The 27609-nt window shown below is 49.3% G+C and overlaps 2 long non-coding RNA genes across 7 annotated transcripts in view; one reads left to right on the top strand and one right to left on the bottom strand.

Moving 5' to 3' along the window:
• LOC109445926 (uncharacterized) overlaps window positions 1–27609 on the bottom strand; it is a 107537-nt gene that overhangs the window by 47275 nt on the left and 32653 nt on the right. For 5 of the 6 annotated variants that reach the window (XR_012495971.1, XR_012495976.1, XR_012495975.1 and 2 more), the window contains one exon: window positions 14923–15035. This is a non-coding gene — a long non-coding RNA (uncharacterized LOC109445926). Of the gene's footprint in view, window positions 1–14922; window positions 15036–15217; window positions 15532–27609 lie in introns of those variants that run through there. The other variant, XR_012495977.1, reaches the window with a different exon arrangement.
• Window positions 367–22207, top strand: LOC141571197 (uncharacterized). The gene is made up of 3 exons (XR_012495979.1): window positions 367–474; window positions 17439–17491; window positions 17879–22207. It is a non-coding gene; the product is annotated as an uncharacterized LOC141571197 (long non-coding RNA).

The raw sequence follows: 27609 nt of genomic DNA, 5'->3' as shown, positions 1-27609 counted from the left end.
TGACAGAGGGAGGAGGGACAGGAGGAGGGTGGGAGGAGGATGGGGAGGAGGGAGAGGAGGGAGGGGAGCAGGGTTGCAGGTCCGGGCTCAGGCAGCCCCGGTGTTCCAGAGCGTCCTAATGACCCAGATGTGCTGCTGCAGAGAGATGACTGCTTTGGGAACTGCAAATCACCGGCCCCTGGCGGCCCCCCCCTTGGACAGGGTGAGGTGGGGAGGAAAGAGCTGGAGAGAGAAAAAGGAGAGAGGCAGAGTGCGAGAAACCTGAGAAAGAGGGAAATCTAGGAGAGCAGAGCTCTGAAGGGCAGGGGTGGAAAGGACGAGGGAGGGAATATGAGGAGGGAGGAGGGAGCAGGGTTGCAGGTCCGGGCTCCGGTGTTCCAGAGCGTCCTAATGACCCAGATGTGCTGCTGCAGAGAGATGACTGCTTTGGGAACTGCAAATCACCGGCCCCTGGCGGCCCCCCCCTTGGACAGGGTGAGGTGGGGAGGAAAGAGCTGGAGAGAGAAAAAGGAGAGAGGCAGAGTGCGAGAAACCTGAGAAAGAGGGAAATCTAGGAGAGCAGAGCTCTGAAGGGCAGGGGTGGAAAGGACGAGGGAGGGAATATGAGGAGGGAGGAGGGAGCACGGGGAGGGAGGAGGGAGAACAGGGAGGGAGAAGGGAGGATGAAGAGGGAGGAGGGAGGGAGAATGGGGAGGGGGGAGGACAGGGAGGGAGAAGGGAGGACGGGAAGGAAGGAGGGAGGACGGGGAGGGAGGAGGGAGGACGGAGAGGGAGGAGGGAGGATGAAGAGGGAGGAAGGAGGGAGAATGGGGAGGGAGGAGGGAGGACAGGGAGGGAGAAGGGAGGACGGAGAGGGAGGAGGGAGGAGGGAGAACGGGGAGGGAGAAGGAAGGACAGGTAGAGAGGGAGGAGGAGGGATAGAGGAAGAGGAAGGGTGGTGGGGAAGAGGTGGATGAATGTCCCTGGGGCTCTGAGGCACAGGACTCCAAGGCACCAAACATGGAGGCCAGGTCTCTCCCTGTCCACTGGCCCTGGATGTTGGGGAGTTTGGCTGAAGGTGTGGCTCCTTGGAGAAGACCTGCCAGGACCCCCGCCCAGCCCCGGCTCAGCCTTGGTGCCCTGGCTAGTTTAATACTCAGAACGTCCTGGAGAGGGAGGGACCGTGTTGTCCCGTTGGACAGATTCACTCCTGCTTTCAACAACATCTATTAGCACCTTCTCTGGGCCGGATACTGTGGGTGCAGGGAAAAACAAGGCAGAAAAGTGTCTGCCGCACATGGACAAAGCTGTCCTTAGGCCCATAACATGAGAGAGAGAGAGAGAGAGAGAGAGAGAGAGGTCAGCAGGGTAATGGTGGGAGGAGGTGCTCATGATGACCGGTCCCAGGAGATGACAGGGAACCTAAAATCTGAGTGGCAAGGAGCCACTGAAATCCAGAGGCATGTACCCAAGAGGGAAACGGAGGCTGTGAGACAGCAGGGTTCAAACCCAGGCCCAGCTGACCCCACCTCCTCAAGCCGGGCAGGTAGTCAGGCAGGTAACCGGGCTCACCTGCAGCTCCTGAACCAAGGGCTGGGCGACCTCCAGGGGACGCAGGGAGGCCAAGGGACCTGGGCCCCAGGAGTTGTGGGAGCAGCAGCAGTGGGGCCCTCATATCCCCACACATCACAACCTACAGGCCTGGCGCTGTGGCAGTGGGCAGATATGCCAGCCTCTGGGACAGACACTGCCAGGCCTGGCAGGGCGTGTGACATTGGGAAAACCACCTCACCTCTCTAAGAAGGGCCTCTTTCCTTTCATTCACCAATCTTTTTCATGCTGAGCTAGAACTGTCTATGGCCTTATGGAGGCAGGACTGCAAGGTGGTCTGGGGCAGTAGGGCTGACTGCGTTCTGACCCCTGAGCAGCTCTCCCCGGTCATGACAACTCAGGCCTGTCCCTTAACCTCTGTCTGCCTCAGTCCCCTAATCTCTAAAATGGGGCTCCAGTGAGGTCTTGCTGAGATGCCTACATATAAAGCCGATGCTGGCCCAGAGCAAACAGGCAGTGGGGCCCCAGCTCAAAAGCCGCTCCCCAAAGAGGCCTGCCCTGCCCCCCTTCCCGGTCACTCTCCACTGCCTTGTTTCTCTACAGCAGTTATAATCCTAGGAGAGGCAGCAGCGTCCAGTCCAGCTGTGATGTTCGTCCACTGGGAGCTTTGGGTAGTGACTTAACTGCCTTGCCTCAGTTTCCCCATGCTCAAAGGTGATGGTGGTGATGGTACCTGCCTCATGGGGCTTTCATAAGGGAGTTGGAGGTAACCCTGCCAGCCATCGGTGCCTGGCACCAGGGTCTAGCTTATTGGCCCAGGCTATGGCATGCTCGCCCTCTGAAGTGATCTGGTGTCCTTTGCGTCTCCCCCACTGGACCAACCCTGAGTCTCCTGGAGCAGGTCCTGTCTATCCTTGCACCGCACCTCGGGCCGGGCCCCTCGGCAGCTCCTTCTCTGTGTGGTGGTGGTGGAGGCTGTGGAGTAAATGCTGACATGAGTGTCTCCCACTGCCTCGCAATGTCTCTTTGGTTTCTCTCCAAACCCTCTTCTCTGACAGAGTACATAGTTCAAAACCACACTGGGACAAAACAGAAGGAAGCCCCATCCTCCCTGCCCACTCCTGCTTGCTCAGCGTGGCACCTGCCTGAGCTCTACCTGTCCCCTTCCCATCCATCTCTGCACCTTCCAGGTCCCCTCTGCAGCTGCCCTTCCTGGGCTTTGCCTCCCCACCCGTCAGACCACCCCCACCCCGGGCCCCCAGTAGGACAACGATAGCCTGAGGCTGGGGTCCCCTCACACACAAAACACAAAGCAGGGATGTGACCCCAAAGAGGAACAGAAAGGAAGAGGAGGGTCTGAGAGAGACCTGGAAATGAATACCAGGAGAGTTGGAAGCTGAACTTAAGTTGTATTTCAGATATCTATATTATACACACACACACACACACACACACACACACACACACACTCGTGTACTATACCAGAGGTGCCAAAAAAAATCTATACAAGTGGACATTTTGGTCAACGTTGCTCAAGCAGTAGTTTGCCGTAAGTCTGAAGTGTCTGGGCACTGATGAGAACCACTTTGAGCACCTCTTGTAATTGTAATATATATATATATATAAAATATTTGGCCTTTCCTTATCTTTTCATCCTACTGTCTCACTAACCATTTAATGCAGCCCCTGATTCTTAGGCTTTCCCCCCTTCTTTGTCCCCCTGGGCTGCCTGGCTCCCTTCTGCAGCTCCCATTGTGTGTGTGAGTGTGTATGGTATGAGTGTGTGTGTGTGTGTGTATGTATGTGTGTGTGTGGTGTGAGATTGGGGCTGGGGAGTCAGGGGAACGGGCACTTTCTATGGGGGCTGAGAGGGAAGGAGGCATTTTCCCCACAGCTGAGCAGGGCTGGACAAGCGCCCTGGTCCCCAGCACCCAGGACCCAAGACTGTGCCAAGGTGACGTGGGCTGGCAGGGCTGGGTGGTTGTTTGTTTGATTTCCCCCTACTTCCAAACTAGTTGAAATTACACACCAAGAATCGATTTAATTAAGTTTTCCGGTGTGTGGCATAATTAGTACGACACACGACTGGAACAGGGTGGGCGGTCCCATCTCTGCTCTTGCCTGTTAGAATTCTCAGCCCTCGGGCCACAAAATATACCAAGTGGTAACATGGGGATGGAAGGGCCAGGGCCAGCCAGCTGGAACTCACCTCCTTGGCTCTGCGGGCTTCTGTCTGTGTGAGGGGAGCCGGGTAGGCCCTGCAAGGAACCCACCACATACCTGGTGACAGAAACTGGGCCCAGATGGAACTCAGGGAGTCTGTCACCCTCACAGGACCTCAGACTGGGCAGCGAGGATTAGAGAGCGGCCTTGTTCTCTCTGTAGGATCAGTGATTTCTCTATAAGTACGTTATTTCCAGGACATGGTCACCCAGGGCCTATTTGCTACAAGGTCTGCCCAACCTCTTGGCAGCAATCTAATCACAGATGGACAACCCCGTAGACCCGGAGCCCCGTCGAAGCCAGCAGGACGTGTCCTGTGGAACCCTAATACTCTCATTTCTCTCATACTCGAGGGCTGGACCGAGGGAGGACAGGCCTGTGGCCTGGCTGGAGCTTCTTGACCCCAGTCAGGAGAGGTGAACCGTAACGCTGGGCTCCCATCCTCCTGGACGAGGCTTGCTTGGACTGATGGAATCCCAAATCAGGAAGCACCTTTAGGAGTCTTCCAGCCCATGGTACACCTGGGGAAACTGAGGTCCAAAGAGGTGGGGGAGCCAGGTCCTAGTTACTGACTGAGCGAGGGAGAGGCTGTTGGAGTGGCACCCCTATCTAAAAGCACCTCACATGAGTCCAACCTTGTGGAGCGCCCTCTCTCCCCTGCATGAGCCACCACCCTCTCCCTCACCCCTGCTCCTGGCTTTGGCACCCCTTTGGGCCATGCCTGGCCCTCTTCCCTTTCATCTGAAAATTCCATGACCCTGTCCTGAGCTCCAGCGACACGGATCCCAGGCCCCAGCCCTGATGCATTGCCCTCCTCTCCTTTCCCCTCCTTCTCCCCCCGACTCAGGCCACCCTGGGGCCCCTTCTCTGTCCCTCACAAGAGGTGCCTGGATCCGGACTGATCACCTTGCCCAGTGGACTCTGTGACCGTGAAGGCAGCCCCAGCACTTCTTTACTCACCACCACATCCCCAAGGCCGAGTTCAGGACTGGGATGAAATAATGGAGTGAACATTTATTAAGCACTTACTGTGTGTCAGGCGCTGTCCTAAGCTCTTTCCACGTATGAGCCCCGAGTTTCACTGCTCTTTCCACCAGGGCTCCCGTCCACCTTCCCGTCCAGGAAAATTGAGACTCAGAGAAATTATGTCACTTGTCCAGGGGACACAATTATTTGGTCACTCATACTTGCGAGAGGCTTCCCTTGATCTCTTCTGCACCCCTCTCCTTCTGCGCCTGGGCTGTCCCTGCTGTGCTAACTCCTCTGCCCCCAGAGTGCCCCCCACCATGCCAGCCCCAGACTAGCAACCCAGGGGGTGTTGCCGGCCCCCCATCTCACTGGGCCTCGTTCTCTGCAGTGGAGAGAGCAGGGCCACCTTGAGGGCACACACAGTGGGATGTGCCTTGGGGGACACAACTAATTTTAACAACAGCCTTAGGAAAAAGACAAATCTGTTCCCATTTTTTCCTCCTTGGGGGAGGAAATGTGTGTGCGCACACATGCATATATGCACACATGGTTCAGAGCACCAAATGTCAGAAGACTGACTCGGGGGTCACCTGGCCACATTTGCAGCAGCCCCACATGCTGACTGCTGGCAGCCAGGTCCCCACATTTGCTCAGCCAAACTTCTGGCTGTGCCCTCATTCATCAGCCCAAAAGCCCAGGAACATCTCGTGACCCACCTTGGGAGAAAGCTGAGCAGAGAAGGGAGAGCAATAGCCTGCCCAATGGTGAGCCAGGCACCCTTGAGCCAGGTAATGACCTGGGGCCCTCAGCTGCTTCCCCTGTCAACTTGGCAGACAGGCTGCTGAGAGGAGGAAGCCAGACAAGTCAGGGAGAGCACCGGGCACGCTGCTGGTTCTCCGGCCTGTGTGTCCCCTCCTCTCCAGAGACAGGCTGACTTGCCCAGCCCAGATCATCTGACAGGCCAGACAAATGAGGGCATGTGGCCCAATTCACTCCTATGGACCACCTTGGAGTTTGGGGCTCTTGTGGGGATATGAAGCATTTGGAAACTCTCCCCCGTCCTCCCCACCATCCTTTTCCCTTCCAAGGCAGGATCTGGCCTCTTGAAATTCTGCACACTAATAAAATTGTAACTAATTTACATCTGAGATGGGGAGTGAGTGGCAGCGGTTGTCATGGAGACCATCTCCAGGGCCCTGGCTGCCTCTGCCTCTCTGTAGAGCCAGAGATCAAGAGACTCACTCCAGCTCTGCAGCTGGGGCCAGTCCTCGGTCCTCGTGCCTCCCAGACACCTTGCCCTCCACCCCCATTGGGTAGGTCCCTAAGGGATGGGATAGGGGCAGGTACCCTCCAACACACAACAGAGCACGTAGACAGGTCTCCCGGGCTGGGGCTGAGCATCCACTGTCACCCCTGCTTCTCTCACCCTGTGAGACCAGCTGGCTTCTTCATTTCAGATGGAGACCCCAAGAGGGACACAGGCCCTTTCTCTAAGCACAGTCAACAACAACACTCAGCGTGGGGACAGTTTCCAGGGATAGAGCAGAGCCCTGAGCTGCCCACAAGCCCGCTCTCCTGGGGTCCGCTCTGAGAGCGGTCCTATCCTAGACCCCCAAGTGTGCCCTCCCTGGCCTCACAGAGTCTGCTCACCAGCAGGGAACGTCTTCCACTTAGTACAATAACTAAGTGTACTCTATGCTGTGTACTGTGCTTAGCCCCTCACATGCATCACCTCAGTTAAACGGCAGGGCCACCCAAAGCAGAGAGTAATGTTTGAATCCCCATTTAGTCAATAATGAAAAGGTCTGAGAGGTGGGTGCACAACACGCAAGTTCAGACCCCGGGTAAGCATAGGGGTTGGAGGCAAAACCAAGTCCCTGATTCTAAAACCATCACGGTAAAGATGATAAACTGCCTCCAGGGAAGCAACTGAACAAAAATAATTATAACAAAACAGAGCACTTGCAACCAGAGGAGGGGATCTCAGGAATCATGGAATCTAAATTGGGTTTTGAGGGATGAATAGGAGTTCTCCAAGGGGACATGTGGGAAAAGAGCATTCCAGGCAGACGGAACATGTACAAAGGCACAGAGGAGAGAACCTGCCTGGTGCACTCAAAGATAATAACTGGATGCTAGAGGGTAATGTGGAGAAGCATCCGAGTCAGCAGGAACCCACGGGGGCAGGGCCCTGAGGGTCTTTGCTCACTGAGTTAGGCCCCTGGAGCTCATCCTGTAGAGAAGGGAATAAACAGCTGAGGTCCAAGCAGGGCCACCCTTGGCATTTGTGAGACCCAGGGCAAGTGTACAAAGTATCTAGACATTTACCAGTTAGCGATCTGGCTAGAAAACCTGTCGTTCTGGCTGTCCCCTTGACATACACCCTCACAAGGCTCTGGAAGGCCAGGTTCACCTTTATATCATCATGTCCTCAGAATGTTGAGCCAGCATGTGAGAATGGGAGTAGAGCCAGGCCCTGGGCCTCTGACCCCAGCCCCAAAAGGGGACTTGTGAAATGTGCGTTCCTGGGCCCCACTCCAGACTCAGAAAATCTTACTCTTCATATGGCTATATTTTAATAGGTTCCCCGCTTGTAATAATTATGTATAAAAAGCTGGAGAAGCCCCTGCAGAAGACAGTGGAGTCTCTGATGGGGGCCAGGGAACACAATCAGATTTGTGTTCTAGAAAGATGTCTCCAGCTACTGGGCAAGAGTGGGCAAGAGAGGAGAGGCCAGGGGAGCATGGAGGCCAGGCAGGCGCCGTGTCCAGGTGGGAGGGTCAGAGGCTGGGGCTAGGGCCGGACAGTGACAGCTGCCAGCAGAGGCTGTGTTTGAAATTCAGAGGCTGGAATGGACAGGGCCTGCTGCTGAGGTTTGGAGGTGAGCAAGGATCCAGGGTGCTCCTTTGGGATCATAAAATCTAATCGGGCTGCAGGAGGCCTAGGCAGACTTCATTAGGCAAGAGCCTGCTCCCCTCTGCCTGACCCCGGCCTCCCTGGGGCCCTTCACTGTCATACTGAGGGTCAACTCAAGGCTATGAGGGGGGAAAGAATGAAAAGCTGGTCCCTCTCTCCTCCCCTCTTCCCACCCCCAAGGAGCTTCAGCTCTGCCTCGAGGAGGAGGAGGCTAAAGTGAGCTGCAAGGAGCAGCAAGCCACCAGCAGGGCAAGGCGGACAAAAGCCAGGGAGGTTGAATGATTGGAGGACGTGGAAAGGAGGGAGGTCTCCTGCTATAGTAGGATTTTGCTTCCATCCTGAGAGCAGGGCCCTCTCACCTTCCCTACCTGGCTATAGCACTCTGGAAAACATCTTGGGAATAAAAACAACAGCCACAAAAACAACAGCAGCAACTCTTCCCATTGTCTCAGCATTTATGACATGTCACACAGCAAGAAAGGGGCAGAGGTGAGTCTGTTGGGCTCCAGCCATGGGCTGGAAGCCAGTCTTCTCCGTGCCAAGCAGAGAGGGGGATTAAAACTCAGCCCCTGCTCTCAGGGTGCTCACAATCTATTTGGGGCTGAGACTACTCTGGATTTATCTCTGGGGGCACCTAGAAGGCTCTGGAAGGTCCATGTGTCTCTAGAAAGCTATGTTGCCGAATGCCAGCTTTCTAGACCATATGGGACTAGACTGTATTTATCAGCAGCAAGAAGAGAGAGAGCTTGCAGGAGCTGCTGGGGGAGGCATGACTTGAGCAGAATGCTGAAACAGCAGTCATCTGAACACGTGAGAAGAAGTGGAGAGGGCATGCTAAGTAGAGGGTTACAGTCTGGGCAAAGGTGTGGGAATGGAGTAGGAACAAGGAGAAGGTCAGTGGTCTGGAATGACCAGTCACAGGAGGCAGGGACCCCCCACGTGCAGGGCGAAGGATGTACCCAGGCCTGGCATGTACACTCATGTGTATGTACCATCAGGAGGCTATAATAATGGGACATGGAGGCATCCACCATCACAGGCCTGGATGGTTCCCCGTTGTTAGGGGTGGGTTTGATGAGTTCCCAGGAACAAGAGCCATCCAGGAGGAGGCATCGTGAGGGGAACGGAGCTGAAGCTCTCGGAAGAATGGAGGCCTCTGATTTCCCAGAACCGTGGGAGAAACGTTCCCATGCCCCATCCCCACCCCAACCAAGGGCAGATAACCAGGAGGCAACAATGTAGATCCAGCCATTAGCTTGGCCCCGCTGTCTCTTGCCTGCCTCTAGCAGAAGTGGACACCCTGGGCTCAAACCTTGCTTCCCCATTTACAGTGTGACCTTAAGCAAGTTTCTTCACCTCTCTGAGCTCAATTTCCTTACCCATAGAATGGGCATAAAAACACCAACCTCAAAAAGGTTTTTGATGTGTTTTAGGATTAGATGACATGATGGAATGATAGCATTTGTTGGTGTACTCGGTGCACAGCTCATGTTTCATAAATGTTGGCTCCCTCACTCTCATCCTCAAACCCACAGACAGGTCAGGTGCAGCTCCAGAAGGTTCTCACTTGACCTACACTTTGTGTTGCATAATTCTATGTCATTCGACAGTCGCGCCAGGCTGAGAACCTCGTATGACAGAGATGTGGTTGCTGGTGGCCTTTCCCTTTAAATCAATTCCACTGTGTGTTAAATTGTGTATAAGGTATGAAGTTCAGTTTTTAACAAAATGAACATCCAACTGTTCTAACACCATTTGTTGAAAAAAGTATCCTTTATGCGTTGAATAGTATACAATCTTGACCTCCCCCAATTTCCTGGCCTTACTACCCAATCTTTTGTGCCTTTCAGTCATTCATTTAATAAATACTAAGGGACAATTGGGCATCCATAGGCAGAGAGAGAGAGAGAGAGAGAGAGAGAGAGAGAGAGAGAGAGAGAATCTTGACTCTTACCTCACACCATAATACAGGAAAAAAAATCAATGCACAAAGGATCATAGATCTAAATGTAAGATATCTAACATAAAACTTTTAGAAAACATGAGGATAAACCTTTGGGACTTGGGATTAGGCAAAGGGTTCTTAGACATGACAATAAAGAACAATCCATAAAAGAAAAAAATGATAAATTTTACTTCATCAAAATTAAAAACTTTTGCTCTGAGAGCAAAACTGTTAGGGGAATGAAAAGACAAGACATAAATTGCGAGAAAATATTGCAAATCATACATTTGACAAAAGACTTGTATCCAGAATATATAATGAAATATAAAAACTCAAAAGTTAAAAAAAAATCTAGTTTAGAAATGGGCAAAAGATTTGTCCAGACATTTCATCAGAGAAGACATGGATGACAAACAAGCACATCAGGGACATGAAAATGAAAACCTCAATAAGCTACCACTCCACGCCTAGGAGGGCTAAAATAAAAATACTGATAACACCAAGTGCTGCCAAGTATGCAGAGCAACTGGAACTCGCCATTGCAGGTGAGAATGCAAAAGGGTACAGCTGCTCAAGAGAACAGGTTGAAAGCTTCTTAAAAAGTTAATCTTAGGGCCGGCCCGGTGGCTCAGGTGGTTGGAGCTCCGTGCCCCTAACTCCGAAGGCTGCCAGTTCGATTCCCACATGGGCCAGTGGGCTCTCAACCACAAGGTTGCCTGTTCGATTCCTCGAGTCCCGCAAGGGATGGTGGGCTGCGCCCCCTGCAACTAACAACAGCAACTGGACCTGGAGCTGAGCTGCGCCCTCCACAACTAAGACTGAAAGGACAACAACTTAACTTGGAAAAAGTCCTGGAAGTACACACTGTTCCCCAATAAAGTCCTATTCCCTTTCCCCAATAAAATCTTAAGAAAAAAAAAAAGTTAATCCTACTCTTGCTGTATGATGCAGCCATTCTGAGTGCTTATCCCAGAAAAATGAAAATTTAGGTTCATGCAAAGCTGTGTGTGTTCAGAGACACAGAAGCATGAATGTTCACAGCAGCGTTATTTGTAATAGCCCCAAACTGGAAACATCCCAAATGTTCTTTAGCAGGTGAATGGGTAAACACACTGGTCCATCCTTATCATGGACTCTTACTCAGCAATAAAAAGGAACAGACTATGGATGCACACACAGCTTGGATGGCTCTCAGGGCCATCGTGTTGAGTGAAGAAGGCCAATCTCAGATGATCACATACTGTATGGTTCCCTTTTCTAAAGGACAGAACTAGAGCCGTGGAGATAGGTCAGTGGCTGTTGGGTTAGGAGTGAGGGCAGAATATGACTACAGGACAGCACAAGGGGGTTTTTTGCGGTGATAGAATTGTTTTGTATCCTGTTTGCAGTGGGGGTCACACATATTTATATCTACAATAAAATTCATAGAATTGGACTCCAAAAAGAAGTCAATAAAAATGCAATTTAACAGAAAGACTATGCAGGACCTCGAGTTCTCAGATAGCTTCTTCTAGCAACCCTCACGGGCCACAGCTCTCCCCTACAGCTCCTTTGAACAGATTAGAAAAGGGTACTGCCTCCCGTGTGGAATACAGCCCTTTCCAGAGCCTTCAGCTTGGCAAGTGGAGGGCTGGTGGAACTGCAGCTCCATCTGCCCCGAGTGGTACCTTTGTGCAGTGAACTACCTACACAAATGTCCATGTAGGTACCAGAACCCCTGTGTTTCCTTCTCAATCTCTGTTCTTCCCCCAAGGACGGAGCTTTAACAAGCAGCCTTCAGGGAGCGGGGGTGAGGGGTGGGCTGTGCATTAGCCCTGACTGGCCAGGCTGGGGCCTCTTACTAATGGTTGTGAGTGCACTTAATGCTGAGGCTGCAGGCTAGTGCTTTTGGGGCCTGGTGCTTAATGGCTCTAGCTCGCCCGCCAGGGAGAAAGAAGGATGGCTGGTTAGCCAGACACACAGCCAGGCTCAGATGGAAGGAGGGGGTGGGGGGACTTGCCCCAGCCTGGAAACCTCCCTCCTTCAGACATGTGCAGTTGGGGTGTGAGCAGATGCAGGCAGAAGGACCTTGTTGGAGAGGCTGGCTTTGCCTGAGCTTGGTACCAGTCCGGGCCTGTCCCTTAGCACACCTTTGCTCATTGACGATGGAAGTGTCACGCCTCTGAGTGAGTGGGCTTCAGGTGGGCCCAGCCATACCTGCTCGGTCCCAGGAATCTGAGGATGATGGTCAGGGTCCCAGCTATTACTTTCCAGCACCTGCTGCTGCTGGCACTGTGCTAAGGGGTCTACCAAAGTGGCAGTAATAATGAAGGCACTGATAGCAATAATATGAAAAACAAGTCATGTTTACTGAGTGGCTGCAATGGCTAGGCCTTAACCCACCGAACAACCCGGTAGGCTAGTCTGTTGCTGCCTTCATTTCACTGTGTGTAAACTCTCTGCAAAGTAAGAACGTCAATAGAGGTAAAAGGACACTTTGCTTTCTCACATGTAAAAAAACAAAACAAAACAAAAAAACCACAAAAGCCCAACTCTCCCTTTAAGCCTTTCTTCAAGGTTGGTTCAGGCCCCACCTCCAGGAAGTCTTCTCCCCTCCAGGCTAGAAACAAGCTGAGAAACAGGATTCCTCACTCTTCCAGGGGGCACCTCTTCATCTTCCAAGGATGAGCTGGTCTTGCCTTCTCTGATGGAGCGACATGAGGATAACACCTGGGACTCCAAAGTCACTGCTACTACACTAACTGGACCCAGCTAACACCAGGAGGAGGACAGAGGGACAAAAACTGCAGAGAAGCCAAGCCAGAGCCCCAACAATAGCATGGATCTCTGGATCAAACCATGCCTGAAACCCACAACCACCTCTGCACATTCTATTACATGAGCTCACAATTCCAGATTTTCTGTCTGTTACAGCAGAAAGAGTTCAAACATATAGAGGAATTCCCCAAATATAGACAGTAGCTGTTTCTGGGGGGTAAATAATGAGGAAACTTTCATTCTCCAATGTACGTATTTTATATTGTTTGCAGTTTTACAATGAGTGTGCAACAAAATTGGTGCTAGTGTTTCTGTCTTGAGCAAACAAGTTGGCTGTGCGTTTGTGGCTTGAAGAACTGGGTTGGTGGCAGTGTCAATAATAAAGGAGTGAAGTGGGGGGACAGATGGCGGGTTTGACCTGGGGCCTGGCTGATCTCTGGTGAAGCACCCATGTAGGGACTTTAAGGGGCTGCTGCTCAGGATGGAGAAACTGAGGCAAAAGTGAGTCAAGGTGAAGGGCAGGTGGCAGTGCTGAGGAAGGTCACATGCCACAGCCAAGGCCAAGGCCTTAGTCGTCAGTGAAGTTGATGATGATTCCTCCCCAATATGCTCCCTTTGGGAGCTGTCACGGTGCCTCAAGCATCCCCATTGTTGCAACTGATGACTAAGGCTGGCTGTGAGTGGCAGAACCCATCAAGCTGCACGTTTCTTGGAAGTTCGCCCTCCCCTGTGCCCTACATGTCCAGTCCTGTCTCTATGTTGGTCATCACCTTGAACCCTGAAGCATCCTATTATGAACCCATTTGACAGACAAGGAAATGGAGGTTCAGAGAGGTTAAGTCATTTGCCCAAGGCACAGAGCTAGTGAGGAATGGAGGTTTCTGGCCCTTTGGAGCCCAAAGCCAGTGCCGAGGCCCTGAGACAGGACCTAGGAACAGGGTGCATTAGAAGAACTGTCCGGAAGCAAGCAGGCTGGGGCCATAGGGCAAGTGGAAGAGGCCCTTCTCAGCCACATCCAAATCCTACTTTCTCAAGCAAAAGGCTCCACCTTCCACCGGATTTGGCTTCCTGCTCAGTGGAGCGAGGCTCCATCCATTCTGGTCTCGGTTTCTTGTTTGGAGGGGAAGGGTCACAGAAGGGCCTCTGGAGTCAGGAGAAGTAGCAGCAGCTTCAGGGGCGAGTTGTTTTTCAAAGACCTAGAAAGCGAGAGGAGGCGGGAGGGGCAAAAGGCGGATGCCTGGCCCCGGATGCAGTGATGAGAATGGGCCTTTTCTCCCGTCTACTCCAGCGGGACCCACCTCTCCTGGCAATGCAGGCAGGGGTGGAATTGGGGCCGACGGAGCGGCAGGGCTGTGAAGGCCAGCCCCAAGCGCGCTTTCACACCCTTCCTTATAAAGAGCGCAGGGCGGCTGGGCCACGTCGCGCCTGACGCCAGGCTGCTGGGACCCGGCGACCCGAGCGCGGCCCCCCCGGCGCGGGCCGGGGCGCGAACGCTGGGAGAGTGCAGGCACACAGGCGCGCTCGCACGGAGCCCGCAGAGGAGCCGAAAGGAACCAAGAAGTGAAAGTGAGCAACCTCTAGTGAAAGAAAGAGACATGCACAGACAGCTCGGGAATTTACGCCGGTGGCGGCGAGCTGGGCATGCCCGGGCGCGCACACGCGGCGCGATCCCGGCAGCTAGGCGCGTGCTCGGCGGCCCCCACGGAGGAAACGCCACTGGGGGCCGTCACTGGGCTCGCGCGCGTCGGGAGGCCCTGCGGCGACAAGGCTCCTCCCTTCCCTGGTTCCTGCCTGCCTTCGCCTCTCCACGCCCGGCGGGCACAGTGTTTGGCACCCAGCGGGCGCTCTGGACGCTCGCCGGACCGAATCCCCGGCCCTGGCACCTGGTCAGGTCGTGCTACTCCGCCTGGGCTTTAACGTAGCGCCCTAAAGGCCCTTAGCATTGGAGAACTTTTGCCCCCTCTCCTCCCCACCCGTCTGCACGAACTGTTCCTTCCCAGCGGCTCCCAGGAGCGCCAGCCCTGCAGTGGTCCTTGCTCAGGTGGCCTTAGCAAGAACCCATCTCCCAGAGAAGGAACCTCCAAGTGACAGCCCTGGGAGACCAGGAGCCACTTGGCTGATGAGAACAGCTCGGCAGCAGGGGCCCTGGGGCCTCGGAAGCCCCCCCCCCCCCCCCATCGTCTCCTTTCCAGAACCAGCTTTTCCAGCTCAGCAGCATTTTCCAGCTCTGGCTGGTGCAGATTGTTTTCAAACCCTGGGGCTTGGGTGGGAAGAGTAAAGACTGGGAAGCTGGTTGCCCACATAGTGTTCTGCCATTCCGAAACCCCTCTCCTCCAGAGGGCCCCAGGGACCCTCACAGCTGAAATAAACAGAAATCAGGCCCAGCCTTAACAAAAAAGGCACCGACGCTCATCAAGTCGTGTTTTTTGGATAGATACCAGGTAGAAACCATGAATAGTACTGCAAGGATTAGCTGATGTTCTTGGTGGGCAGTAAAGGGCACTAAAGGGTCTCAAGAGACAGAGAAGGACATGGCTTCTTCCCAGTGCTGAGCAAATTGTTCGGAGACTTGGAAGACTCACCCCAGACCTTGTCTCAGCTGGGTGAGGTCCAGGACTCGGACCCGCAGGACGTCCTCCACTAAGCTGGGATGCAGAAAGACACACCTGGTCCCGGCTCTCTCAAAGCTCACAGCCTGATGAGAGACAGAGAAGTGAACAATCAAACTAGGGTGGTCAGGAGCCCAAGAAGAGCACTGAGGCAGAGAGGCATCCCAGAGGAGGTGACATGGCGACTGAGAAGGTGCTCTCTGCAAAGGCAGGGATGTGGGAGAGCGGGCCGTCTCAGGAGGCTGCAGACCCCAGAGGCCCCACACACCTGGGCTCAGAAGAAAGCTGTAGACGCCATTAAAATAAAGGTGAAGATCCCTCAGAAACTGAGGCTGCCCTTCACTCTAAAGATGGAGAAACGGGCGATCTGAGAGGTGCAGGGTCACCCAGGTGGCTGTAGTCTGGGCTGGGCCTGAGCACAGTGGTGCTAAGTAAATGGGGATTGTGAGGATTGGAGTCCAGAGAGCGGCCGGTGTCCACTGCCCCTCCCTCCCTGCCTTCCTGTGAATTGTACATTGAATACCTTCTACATGGTGATTAAGATACAAACAAGAGCCCAGTAGACAAGTGTGAGGATAATTTTAGCTGTTGCTAAGTGGTATGAGTGTGAGTGACAGGGGGACTGAGAGAGCAAAATTAGCAAGGGCCTCTCTGAGGATGGGGCCTCTGAGCTGAAGGACAAGCAGGGTTCAGCCCTGAGATGATTTGGGGACAGAGCACCAACCAGGCAGAGGGAATGGTCAATGCAAAGGCCCTGGGGCAGGAACATGCCTGGTGTGGTGTAAGAACAGAGAAACAGCCTGCAGGGCTGGAGCAGAGGGAGGTGCGTGGGGGCTTAGGCCTTGGAGAAGGGTTGGGGTTTGATTTCAAGTGAGTATCATGTGTAGCTGGCATGGAGAGGGCAGGGACAGCTGTTGTGGGCTGTGGGAGAACCACAGAAAACCAGAGAAGCAGCTCCAGGATGAGCACGTGGGCTGAACATCTCTTCACCCCCCTGATTCCTTTGGCTGCAGCATTTTCTAGGAGCCCTGTGGCCAGGGGGGAGGGATACAATCATCCCGCCGGGCCGGGAGCTGCTTTGGCTTGCCTTCCTGGTGACTCCCACATGTGTGGTGTGTTCTGGATCACCTTGGTTTGCTGCCACCAGAGGAGCACCGTCACCGTCCTCACCGTTGGCAGCATCGTGGTGGGTAACGTTTTTTTGCGCACTCACCATGTGCCAGGTTTTGGGCCAGGCCCTTTATGTGTGGCTGCGAGCTCAGTGCCCATTTCACAGAGGAGAAGACGGAACAAGGCAAAAGCATCCGGCCAAGAGTGCATGCTTGATGTGCCCTCACTCAGATGCAAGTCGGATGCAAGCTCTGGGAAATGTATGGCTGGCTGGAATGTCAGAGCGGAAGCCCAGATGGAGCTGGAGTCTTTGCTGGGGGTGGGACGGTGGGGGCCGGGGTTGGAAGATGAAAAAAAAAAAGTCAAAAGCAGGAAGGTAGGCTGAGTGCAGGTCAAGGAGAGAGCAAAGGTGAGAGAAAGATATGTTGAGTCCTCCATCCTTGAGCAAGAAGTAGTGTGCACGATTGGCACAGGTGTGCACACATGCATGCACACACAGGTAAACACACATGCACACATGCAGCCTCCAAGTCCGTGCACACACATGCAAGCACTATATGCACTGCCCACATAGGCACACAACCCTGCACATGCGTATCTGCACACGCGTGCACAAATGCACCACACCCACCTGTGTGGACACATGCATGCACATGCACATGGACACAAGCACAAAACATGCTCCCAGAACCTCAAAACAGACCATCTGCACATTTCTCTCCTTAGCAGTTACATGATTCATTCATTCATGCAACAAACATATGTTGAGCCATTTTCAGTGCCTGGCCAGGCGGTGGGCACTGCACACCCAGCCAAGAGGACCCATAGCCCAGTCCCAGCCCAGCTTTCCGGGAGCTCACAGTCTAGGCTGAGAAGCGACAGTAAACAGTGGACTAAAATCTTTAATGACATCTGTCTCTGGGGCCCTGGAGGAAGAAGCGTAGGATGCTGTGGGGAGTCTGGTGAGCTGGTCTGTGGCAACTTCCCAGAGAAGGTGTGTTTCCATGAGTGAGGGGACTACAGTTTGGTCAAATGACAAGTCAGGTCAGGAAGGAAGAAGTAGGTGTGTAAGTGGGAGAGGCTCAGACAGGCCTGAAGGCCTGTGGTAGGGGGGCACGCTCAGGCCCAGGAGTGCCCACTCATGGACTCCCCTTCCCCATTGTGAGTTCAAAGGACCCAGCATAGGTGAGTGCCTAGTCCCTAGTCCCTTATGCAGGAGCCTGGGAGTGGCCGCAAGCAAGCAACGTCCTATGTCTCCCCTCCTCTTCTCTCCCCCTGCCCCCTCCCCCCTTTGCCTTCTCCTTTCCCCCTCCCCTTCCCCTTATTCCTCCATCCGCTTTCCTTCCCTCCTCCCCCCTCTCTCTTTTGCTCACATACAGGCCTCAGTTTCCCTATCTGGGCAATGCGTGGGTACCTTCCTCAGAGCTGTGAGGTGAGTTGATGGGAGACTGCCTCCCAGAGCGGGCCTGGGTCACTCCCCATCCCTCCAGGCAAAGATGGGGCCGGATGTGCCCCGCATGTGGCAAAAACATCCCCACCCTGCACCCTCTCAGGACCCCTTCTCACACCACACACACAACTCCCCCAATACACTCGCTGCGCCCACATATACACTCACACCACACCTACCCTACACCACTCCTCACACCACATGAGACCACCTTGGGCTGTCCAGACAGTCTTACCCTCCCCCTAGCTGACTGCCCCCTCAGGTCCTGGCTTGGCGGTGACAAGCAGAGTGCCCTACGACACCCCCACACACACACCCTGGCTGCAGGCTCTGCTCATTGATCCAAAGATGCTCTTTCCTCTTCCTCAGGCACTTCTCTGAAAGATGGAAAAATCGATGTGCTCAGAACTGTGGAGCAAGGAAGGTACCGCCCGCCTGCGCTGGAGAGGAGACCAAGGGCAGGGAAGTCAGGCACCTGGGGGGGCTGTGGCCTCTTCCCCATCTCCCAGAACTAACTCAGAGGCAGGTGTGGCTTTGTTTTTCATATTTTCTTCTGATTATAAAAGTCATATATGTTCATTGGAGAAAAGGAAAATCACCGAATCCACCCCGGAGGTAACCTCCCTGTTAACGTGCATAGGAAATCCTTCCAATCTTTTTTCTCTACACATCGAAGGCACTTTTTATTTTCGCAAAATTAGGACATGCTCGACTGCTTTACTCATCTAACTCTGCCATCAACATCCTTCTCTCCTTACTTGGTGCCACACCATTGTACCTGAGTTGGGTGATGGACATGCACAGCTCAGGACTTGGGGTCAGACTCTTGGTCCGTTGGCTGTGTGACCTCGGGCAGGTGGCCCACACACTCTGACCTGGCCTGCCCTCTGTGTGGTGGGGCTGCTGGCACCTGCCTTACAGCAGGTGGTGAGAATTACATGAGAAAAGTGGCAGACAGTGTTCATTCCATCGAAAGCATGCCATCAACTGTGGGAATCATTATTTTTTATCTTTGTCGTTGTATAGTTAAATCATCACTCTTTCACCAACCCTCAATTTTTGAACATTGAGCTTGTTTCTTCAATTTCCCTTAAAGAAGGCTTCAATGACTGTCCTTGCCAAGAAATCTTTGACAAGTCCTCAACTACTAATTTTGAGTAATTTCTATGAGGAAAGTGCACGTTTCTAGACATGGCCACGCTGCCCCCCAGAAATGTTCTGATGACACTGCGTGAGTTTCCTAGGACTGTTGTAACCCATTACCACAAACTTGGTGGCTTAAAATAACAGAATTTTACTCTCTCATAGTTCTGGAGGCTAGAAATCCCAAACCAAGGTGTCTCGGGGCCACACTCCCCCTAAAGTCTCCGGGGAGGAGCCTTCCTGCACATTGCAGCTTCCTTCAGCTACCCACCTTCCTTGATTTGTAACTCCATCACTCCAGTCTCGGCCTCTGTGGTCATGTTGCCTCCTCCTCTGTCATTTTCCCTGCGTGTCTCTCACAAGGATACTGTCCTATAATCCAGGACGACCTCCTCATCTCAAGATCCTTAATTTCATTATATTGGCAAAGACCCCTTTTCCAAATATAGTCACATTCATGGGTTCTGGGGATGAGGACATGGTGATATCTTTTGGAGGTTGCCATTCAACCCATGACACACTACCAAGGAAAGAGGGTCATGTAGAATTCCATTTCCCTCACCACATAGAATATTCTCATCTTTCTAAAAACATTTGGCCAATTTCAGAAGGTAAAGAGGATGTCTTGTTTTAATGTGCATTTCTTTTAGTATTAGTGGAGAGGAATCTCTTTTCATATGTTTATTGGTCATTTGTATTTTTTATTTTCTTGTCCTTTGCCCAATTCCCTATTAGGTATTATTGTCTAGATGTGTAAGAGCCCTTTGTAAATTAAGGATGTTGAACTTTTATTATATCTTGTAAATAACTTCCTAATTGGTCACTTGCTTTTTAGGTTTTTTTTTAATATTTCTTCAATGTACATAACCTATAAACTTTTCTATAATCAAAGCCTCGAGAGAATTTTACCATCAGTTGAATAATTAAATGGGCTTTTCTCACTCACATTATTTTCACCTAGCACTTTTACAGTTTCACTTTTGTATTTAAGTTTTTGTTCTGTCTGCAATTTATTTTAGTTATGGTGTCTGTTAAGGCTAATTGCCTCCTTCCCAATTATTGAACAGTTGTCTTAATGTCATTGAATAAATAGTCCATATTTTTCCTACCTATTTTAAATGATTCCTTTATAATGCATTCAATTCGACTCCAGTAACTTAGTAGACTGAGCTACTCCTCCTGCTGAGGGATGTCAACAAAATTTAAGAACAACAAAAATAATAGATGTTGAAAGAAAGATAGGAAATTCCCACGTGCTGGAGGTTGGGAAGAGAAAACCAGAGCCAGAAGCTCTTCCATAACTGAGGACCCAACAAGAAGGCAAGGTCCTCAGGGAAGAGGCACTCACAGGACGAAATGACCCACCACAAGAAGAACATCTGACCACCAAGAAACTGAGCTAATTGCACGGTCTGGAAGAGACTATAAAACAAGTGTGCTTTAACTTATTAAAGGGAAAAAAAAAAGAAACCGTAAGAAAATAAAAAGACACCATGAAAAAAGAAGAGGCAGATTTGTAAGAAAATGAAGATTTTCTAAAAATGAAAAATGCAGTCACTGAAATTAAAATTTCAATGGGTGGGTTGAATAGCAGATTAGACACAGCTGAAGAAATGTTCATGAACTGAAAGACAGAACTGAGGAGATTACCCAGAGTGCAGCCTACAAAGATAAAGAGATAGAAAGAATGAAAAGGGAAACAATTAAAATGCAATGAAAAAGTCCAGGTCTTAGAGAAGACCTGGAAGGAGATATATTATGAAGAGAATGTATGAAAGATCATATTTGACCTGATAATACCTGTGTATATTCCAGATGTGATAAATGACACAACTCCCAAGTACATCAATCCTAAGAAAGATAAATAACAGTGAATCTACACTGAGATGCATATATACTAAAGACAAAGGAAACAACTTAAAGCAGCCAGAAGGAAAGATTACCTAACACCATTAATAAAAGCATAGTGTTCTTAGCACTTTACACATTAGCTCTTTAAGTCTTCAAAACAATACTCTTAGTATTATTATTATCCACATTTTAAAGATGGAAAAGTCAAGGCAAAGAAAGTTCAAGTAATGTTTATTAATCTAGTTATGTAAGTAATTTTTGTTACAATAACGGCCGCAAGAATCACACCTCCCCATGACCATACCCTTTTGTGATGTGACTTCGCTTCTCCTCCCTCCAAGAGGACACTCTTGCCACGAGGGAAAACATGAGTCTCTTTCCCCACCCTTGAGTCTGGACTGGGCTTGAGACTTGCTTTGACCAATGGAATGCAGCAGAGACAATGCTGTGTGACTTCCAAAGCCAGGCCTTTAAAAAGTCTTGTAACTTACATTTTTGCTATCTTAGATCACATCCACCATCATGTCAAGAAGCCCACTGTAGACTTCTGGTGGAAGATAACCAAGGTGACCCACCTGACAGCCAGCACCAACTGCTAGGCTTTTGAGTGAGACCATCCTGAATCCTCCAGTCCAATCAAGCCCCAGATGAGAGCAGCTACATGAGTGACCCTAAGCAAGACCAGCAGAAGAACCGTCCTGCTGAGCCCAGCCTAAGTAGCAGAATTGTGAGCAGTAGCCAACAGGGCACAAAATTACACAATGATTCATGGCAGGGCCAAGGTGGCCCAGGACTCCAGAACACACACTTTAACCAGGATGCCACAACAAAACCCATCAGCAACAACGAAAGCCAAAGACAACGCAATCATAATATCTTCAAGATGATGAAAGAAAATGCTTGTCAATCTCAGCTGTCCTTCAGTTAAACTTTCAAGAGTCAGAGCAATAAAAAATAAAAATAAATAAAATTTTAAAAAAGAGTGAAAGCAAAATAAAGACATTTCAGACAAAGACTGAGGAGCTGTACCACTCACAAAGAACAAAGGATTACCTAAGGAAGAAGGAAATTGAGCCCTGTATCAAGGATGTGTTGAATAATTAGCAAAGATACTAAAACATGGGTAAAATCTAAGGGAGAGTTGGCTGTACACATCAGTAATAATAATGACAAATGTATGCTCCAAGACAAGAGGGAACTAAGATACTAGGCAATCATGTATGGTGACTGGAAGGTATGACTGGGGTTAAATCACTCTATGACCTTACATAGTCTAGGAGGAGGGTGGAGAATATTTATTTAGATTGTGTTATGTCAATTATACATGATAAAAATTTAAGGATAACCTCTAATAGGCAGAAGAGGAATATATAACTTTCAAACCAATAGAGGAAAAAGGAAATAATCCACAATCAGCCCAATAGAAGCAAACAGAGAGGAGGGAGGGGAAAAAAGCCATTAACTTTTTGTATTTTGTAACTGACCACTTTTGTAAAATTTTCCTATTATTTAAGTTTTTTCATTTGTTTCCCTTGGGTGTTGATGTAGACAATTATATTATACACAAATAAGAATAATTTTGTCTCCTTTTTAGTGGTCATTCTTTAATTTATATTTCTTGTCTTATTGCATTATCTAGAACTTTCAGAACCATGTAAAATTATAGAGGCATTATTAAGCATCATTGCCTTATTCTGGACATTACTGAGAATGCTTCCATCATTAAATCTGATGTTGGTGGGGGGGCGGCCGGATGGCTCAGTTGGTTAGAGCGTGAGCTCTGAACAACGGGGTTGCTGGTTCGATTCCCACGTGGGCCAGTGAGCTGTGCCCTCCACAACTAGATTGCCGCTGAGCCCCCGAGGGGCTGCCAGATGGCTCAGCTGGTTACAGCGCAAATTCTCAACAACAAAGTTGCTGGCTCAATTCCTGCATGGGATGGTGCACTGCGCCCCCTACAACTAAAGATTGAAAATGGCAGCTGGACTTGGAGTTGAACTGTGCCCTCCGCTTGAGATAAATATTCTATGTCATTGAATTAGTCACGATAAGGTAGATTACACTGCAATAATAACAACAAAAAGTCACAATCTTATGGCTTGATAGAGGTTTATTTCTTGTTCATATGAAGTCAGCTGTGGGTCCAGCAACTCTCTCTGTTACAGCTGTGATTGGCTCAGCAATCCACCTCCACATCATCAAATGCTTCCCCACTTACTGAGGCAAAGAAAATAGAATTGAAGAGACTCGCAATTAAGTGCTTCTACCTAGAAATGGAGCACGAGTGGAAGTAATGTCACATGGTCCTGCCTAACTCCCATGGAAGAACAATCCCAGCCTGGAAAGAGGTCTAGAAAGATTGGCAAGCATTGCAGATGTCACCATAACCATATTAAGGAAGCTGAAAGACCCTAAAGGTCAACTTGAAAAGTCCTTGGACCTTGGCTGTCTGATGAGTAGTGGAGAAGGCTCATGTACAGCAAAAGGTGATTTATAGGCCCTGACAAATTCTGTCTCCATCGGAGCCTGGCTGCCCGTTTTCCCCTTTAATTCCACGAGGTCTCTGAGTCCTTTTAAGGGGTCTCCCCCTTTCTTGAGTGTATTTGAGCAGATTTCTGTTTCTTATGACTCAAAGAGTCTCAGCCAGAACAATTTGCTGGTGCTTTATTTAGGATTTTTATCATATTCCTAAGCTGAACTGCTGTGGTTTTGTGCTACCTGACAGCTCTTCATTTTAGGGTTATGCTACATTCTTAAGATAGTTGGGGAAACTTCCATCTTTCCGGTGTCCTGAAACAGAATATTTGAAATATTTGAATATTTGCCAGTAAACTTGTCAGGTCCTAACACTTCTCTAGGAAGTAGCTCTCTCCCTACTTTTCAATTTACTCTGTAGTAATAGGTTCTTTTTTGGTTTCCTTTTACTTGTTGAATTGGTTTTGGTTATATGTGTTTTCCTGTAAAAATACCTTATTCATATTTTCAAATTTATTATCATAAGGCTTTACTTAATATAATTTTTAAAAATTTCATTCCTATTGTGTATTCATTTCTCTCTGCTTGTTATCTTTGGATCTGCCAGAAGTTTACCTAATTTATTAGACTTTCCAAGGAACCAATTCATAGATTTATCTTTTATTTCTATTGTTTTCTCTTCTGTAATTTAAATTCTGTTTTTTTTTTCTTTATTGACTTCCAAGCTTCTTTATTTAAGAAATTCACAACATTGAGCTATGAATTTTCCTCCTTGTAACATTTTAACCACCTTCCCATATGTTTAGATGTGCGGTATTTGCAGTGTTATTTTTTTTTTTTTGTAAATAGCTTGTCATGTAGGTTTTATTTAGAGTTATTTACCAAAGTGGTTTTTAATTTTCAAATGGTTGTCTTTTTCATTTAAACTTTCGTTAATAATTTCTAGCGTAATTGCACTGTGGTCAAAGAATGAGACTTTCACTATATCTACTTTGGGGATTATATTGAATTTTTCTTTATGACCTAATATATGATCAATTTTCATAAATGTTTGATGGACTCTGGCAAAGAAATGAGTATCTTTTATTTGTAGGGTACAAAGTTCAATTATTAAATCAACCTTATTAATTATAGGATTCTGATCCTACACTAGCGTGGGGAGATTCTCTTTAAATACGTCAAAGACAGAAGTGTGTTATGTCTCCAGTGGTTTTTTCATTTGTTCTTCTATGTATGTCTAAGTTATTACTTCCCCTGGGTGGGTCTAGTGCTATATAGGACATAAAAGATCATGACAATCAGATCTTTATTTGACTTGTGTTCTTCTTTATCAATACAAATGACCTTCTATCCCATCTCATGATTTTTGCCTGTGATTCTTTATCTGATATAAATATTATTACCTTTCTTGTCATTTGACTGGAACTTGCCTCATATAACTTTGCCCAATCTTTTATTTGTATCCTTTTTGTGTCCCTCGGTTTTAAGTTTATTTCTTATAAGCAGCATATAGTTGAATTTCCATCTTGGTTTTTGTTTTATCCGATCTGAGAATCTTTGGTATTTTACTAGGAAAACATCATGCATTTACATTCATTCATTATTGACGTTGACGCAGCGGATCTCATTTCGGTGAAAAGGCTGGGCTCAGTCTTTTCTGTTTATCCTATAACTGATTCCTTTTGTTTTCTGGGCTCTGAATTTTCAGTCTTCTCCAGACTTTGGTTAGTAGATATTTCATTTCTAATTGCACTAGAAGTCATCTTTATACTAAAAAAGACCCCTATGTATTACAGATGCCTGATCATCTGAATGGACTCTGAAACAGGGCCCCCGGAGCCCCTCCTGCCTGTCAGGTCCCAGCCACCTTTCGACCCATATTGATGTGACTTAAAGTTTTAGATCACATGGTTAGATCATTATTTTTCCATACTACAATTTGTCATTTAAGAATAATTTTTGATATTTCTATTTGATCTATAAATGATATTTATAATAATTCTTTAGACTTGCTATATTTATTTATTTCTTATTTTATTATTATTTTTTTACCCCCTCCCACACACTTGCTATATTTTCATTGATTTCAGGGCTAATGCCCAGACTTTTTAGCCCCCGTTTATCCTTCCTGGACTCCCAGCTGGTGGGAGCATACCTTTCAGTAATAAATGTTTCAATACTCCCTCCAAACTTCGCTAATAAATGCTTCAGTATTTCCCCCACTTTGCAAACGTGTGCTCCGTATCACTTAGCACCCAGTATGACACAATCAAAACCAGCCTGGGTTTGTTCTTTTACAGGTAAGTCACTTTTCTTCCTGGAGGCACATACAACATTGTCATTATTTGGATAATTCATATTGTTTTCCAGGACACGTCTCGGTAGGAGTCTCTACTAATTTCCTCCAGAATGCAGCGAACCTTTCCAATCTGTATATTTAGATCTTTTTGCTTCACTTTAAGGCACAGGTGAGGTTTTATTCATTATAGTCTAAGTTATCTCTTACTCTGACCTTTTCTGCAAGACTCCCGTTATGGGTCTGTTGCCTCCCGTTCCTCATCACCTTCCCGTGCTTTGTTTTCATCTCTTGGTTTCTGTGACACTTTTCAGAAAGTGTCTTCAGCTTGGCCTCCCTGTCTCTGCATTTTGCTGCTTTATAGTTTCTGTTTGTTACTGCCTCTTGTGTGGATTCCAATTCTGCTATTATGTTGTTCTCTTTCCTTGCCATCCTTCCTCCCCTCATCTGTATTAGTTTCCTGGGGCTGTACAAATTATCACAACTGGGTGGCTTAAAACAACAGAAAGGTGGTCTCTAGCAGTGCCGTAGGCCAGAAGTCTGAAATCCAGGTGTAGGCTGGGTTAGTCCTTCTGGAGGCTATGAGGGTGGGTCCCCTCTCCTGGCTTCTGGGGGCTGCTGGCAGCCCTTGGCCTTTCTTGGCTGGCAGCTGCGTCACTTCAGTCTCTGCCTCTATGTTCACAAGGCCGTCTCCTTGTCTCTCCTCTCGTGTGTCTTTTCTTATTATACAGATACTTACGACTGGATTTAGGACCCACCCCATTAACCCACGATGATCTCATCTTGAGATTCTTCATATCTGCAGAGACCCTTTTCCAAATAAGGCCACATTCACAGGAACTGACAGTTAGGACTTGGACATATCTTTTTGGAGACTACAATTCAACCCACTACACCATCCACGTCCCTCTTCATATCCTCATGCTGCCTTTCCCCATCTGTCGGGGCTTCCCTGTGCTCCCCTGGTCCTGTTTTGCCATTAAAGTTGCCCCTCAGTTTCCTGGCATCTTCTTCTGGTTCCTTCAGGAAATCGCTGTCAGCCAAACAGCCTGCTGTTCGGTTGTTGCAGAATGCCAATTTCTTTTCCATGTTCTGCAGTTTTTTCAGAGTCCTTTGTTGTTGATGCTTATTCCTCTATATTGTCCCTCAAACGCAGAAACGTCAACCCACACGCCACGATTATAAGTAGACGGTATGTCAATTGCCTTTGATCCTGTTCTCGTTACTTGCCTGATGGCTACATCCCAGTCTCAGTGTTTGCTCTGGGCAGCAGAATCCAGGGGACTTAGCTCGATCCAGCTCCCATTTCCAGCAGGCTTCTGCCAACTGCAGCTCAGCTGAGTGACGGCAGCTTTCTATCTCTTCTGCCCCACTAGGTGGTTCTTGGATATTATGAACCCACGATATCAGCAAAAGTTCCAGCATGCACTGCTACTGGAGCGTTCCCTGCTGCTCTCCCCGCACCCACCCTCCCCTACACTCATCTTGTTTGCTTCCCAGAATACCATGCACCCTGAAAGCCCCCTGCCTTGCCCACTTTCTCTGAATGACCAGGGACTATTACTCAAGTCACCTCGCAGGCTAGTTTCTGTGGGAGAAGGGACACTGTCAAGTTTTCAGACTGGCACAGATTCGAGTCTCTGAGTGGGGGCAAATGATGGAGGAGGTTCTGAGCACCTTCCTACTTCGGTCCCTGGTGTCTGTGTCCTGAGGCTTCCCTCCAACACTGTCCCCCACCATTATCGTCAGCGTTGCTCCTCCAGATTCTGGCACGAGGTTCGCAGCTCTTTCCTACACTGAGTGAGGTTTCATCTTTCTCTCTGCTTTCCTGGGCATTCTGTGGAAAAATAAGAACAGCTGTATCAGGGGGCTTCTAGTTAGATGCCATTTTACATAGAAATCCATGGATTTGTTTTTCAACCCAGACTTGCTCGTTTATTCACGTTTATTTATTCCAAAAAAGAGTAGTGCCTTCACCATCTGGCTTCATAGGGGGATGTTGAGCTAAATCGGCTAATATACCAGGAGAGGATGGAGGATGGAGGAGTGGGGGAAAGGCCCAGGCCCCAGCCCCTACCTGCTCTTCTCTGCAAAGCTGGCTTCCCCAGGGGTCTTTCCATCTCGCAGACTTTATTCTTGTGCCCCCCAATTAGCAGTCTATGAAATCAGGCAGGTTTATTGAGCAGCTATAATACTTTGACCCAGGCACTAGGTAGTTCTAGGCGCGAAGGAGATAGAATCGTGGGGATTCCTGCCCACATGGGACCTGGTTTTCATCTCCCACTTTAGAGCATGGTGTCCATTTGTCCTCATGGTTAATGATGGTTATTTGGTT

Source organism: Rhinolophus sinicus, linkage group LG04 (genome assembly GCF_036562045.2).
Source record: "Rhinolophus sinicus isolate RSC01 linkage group LG04, ASM3656204v1, whole genome shotgun sequence".
Classification (NCBI taxonomy): domain Eukaryota; kingdom Metazoa; phylum Chordata; class Mammalia; order Chiroptera; family Rhinolophidae; genus Rhinolophus; species Rhinolophus sinicus.
Note: the sequence above shows the minus strand (reverse complement) of the source record. Positions and strands in the feature narration are given on the sequence as shown.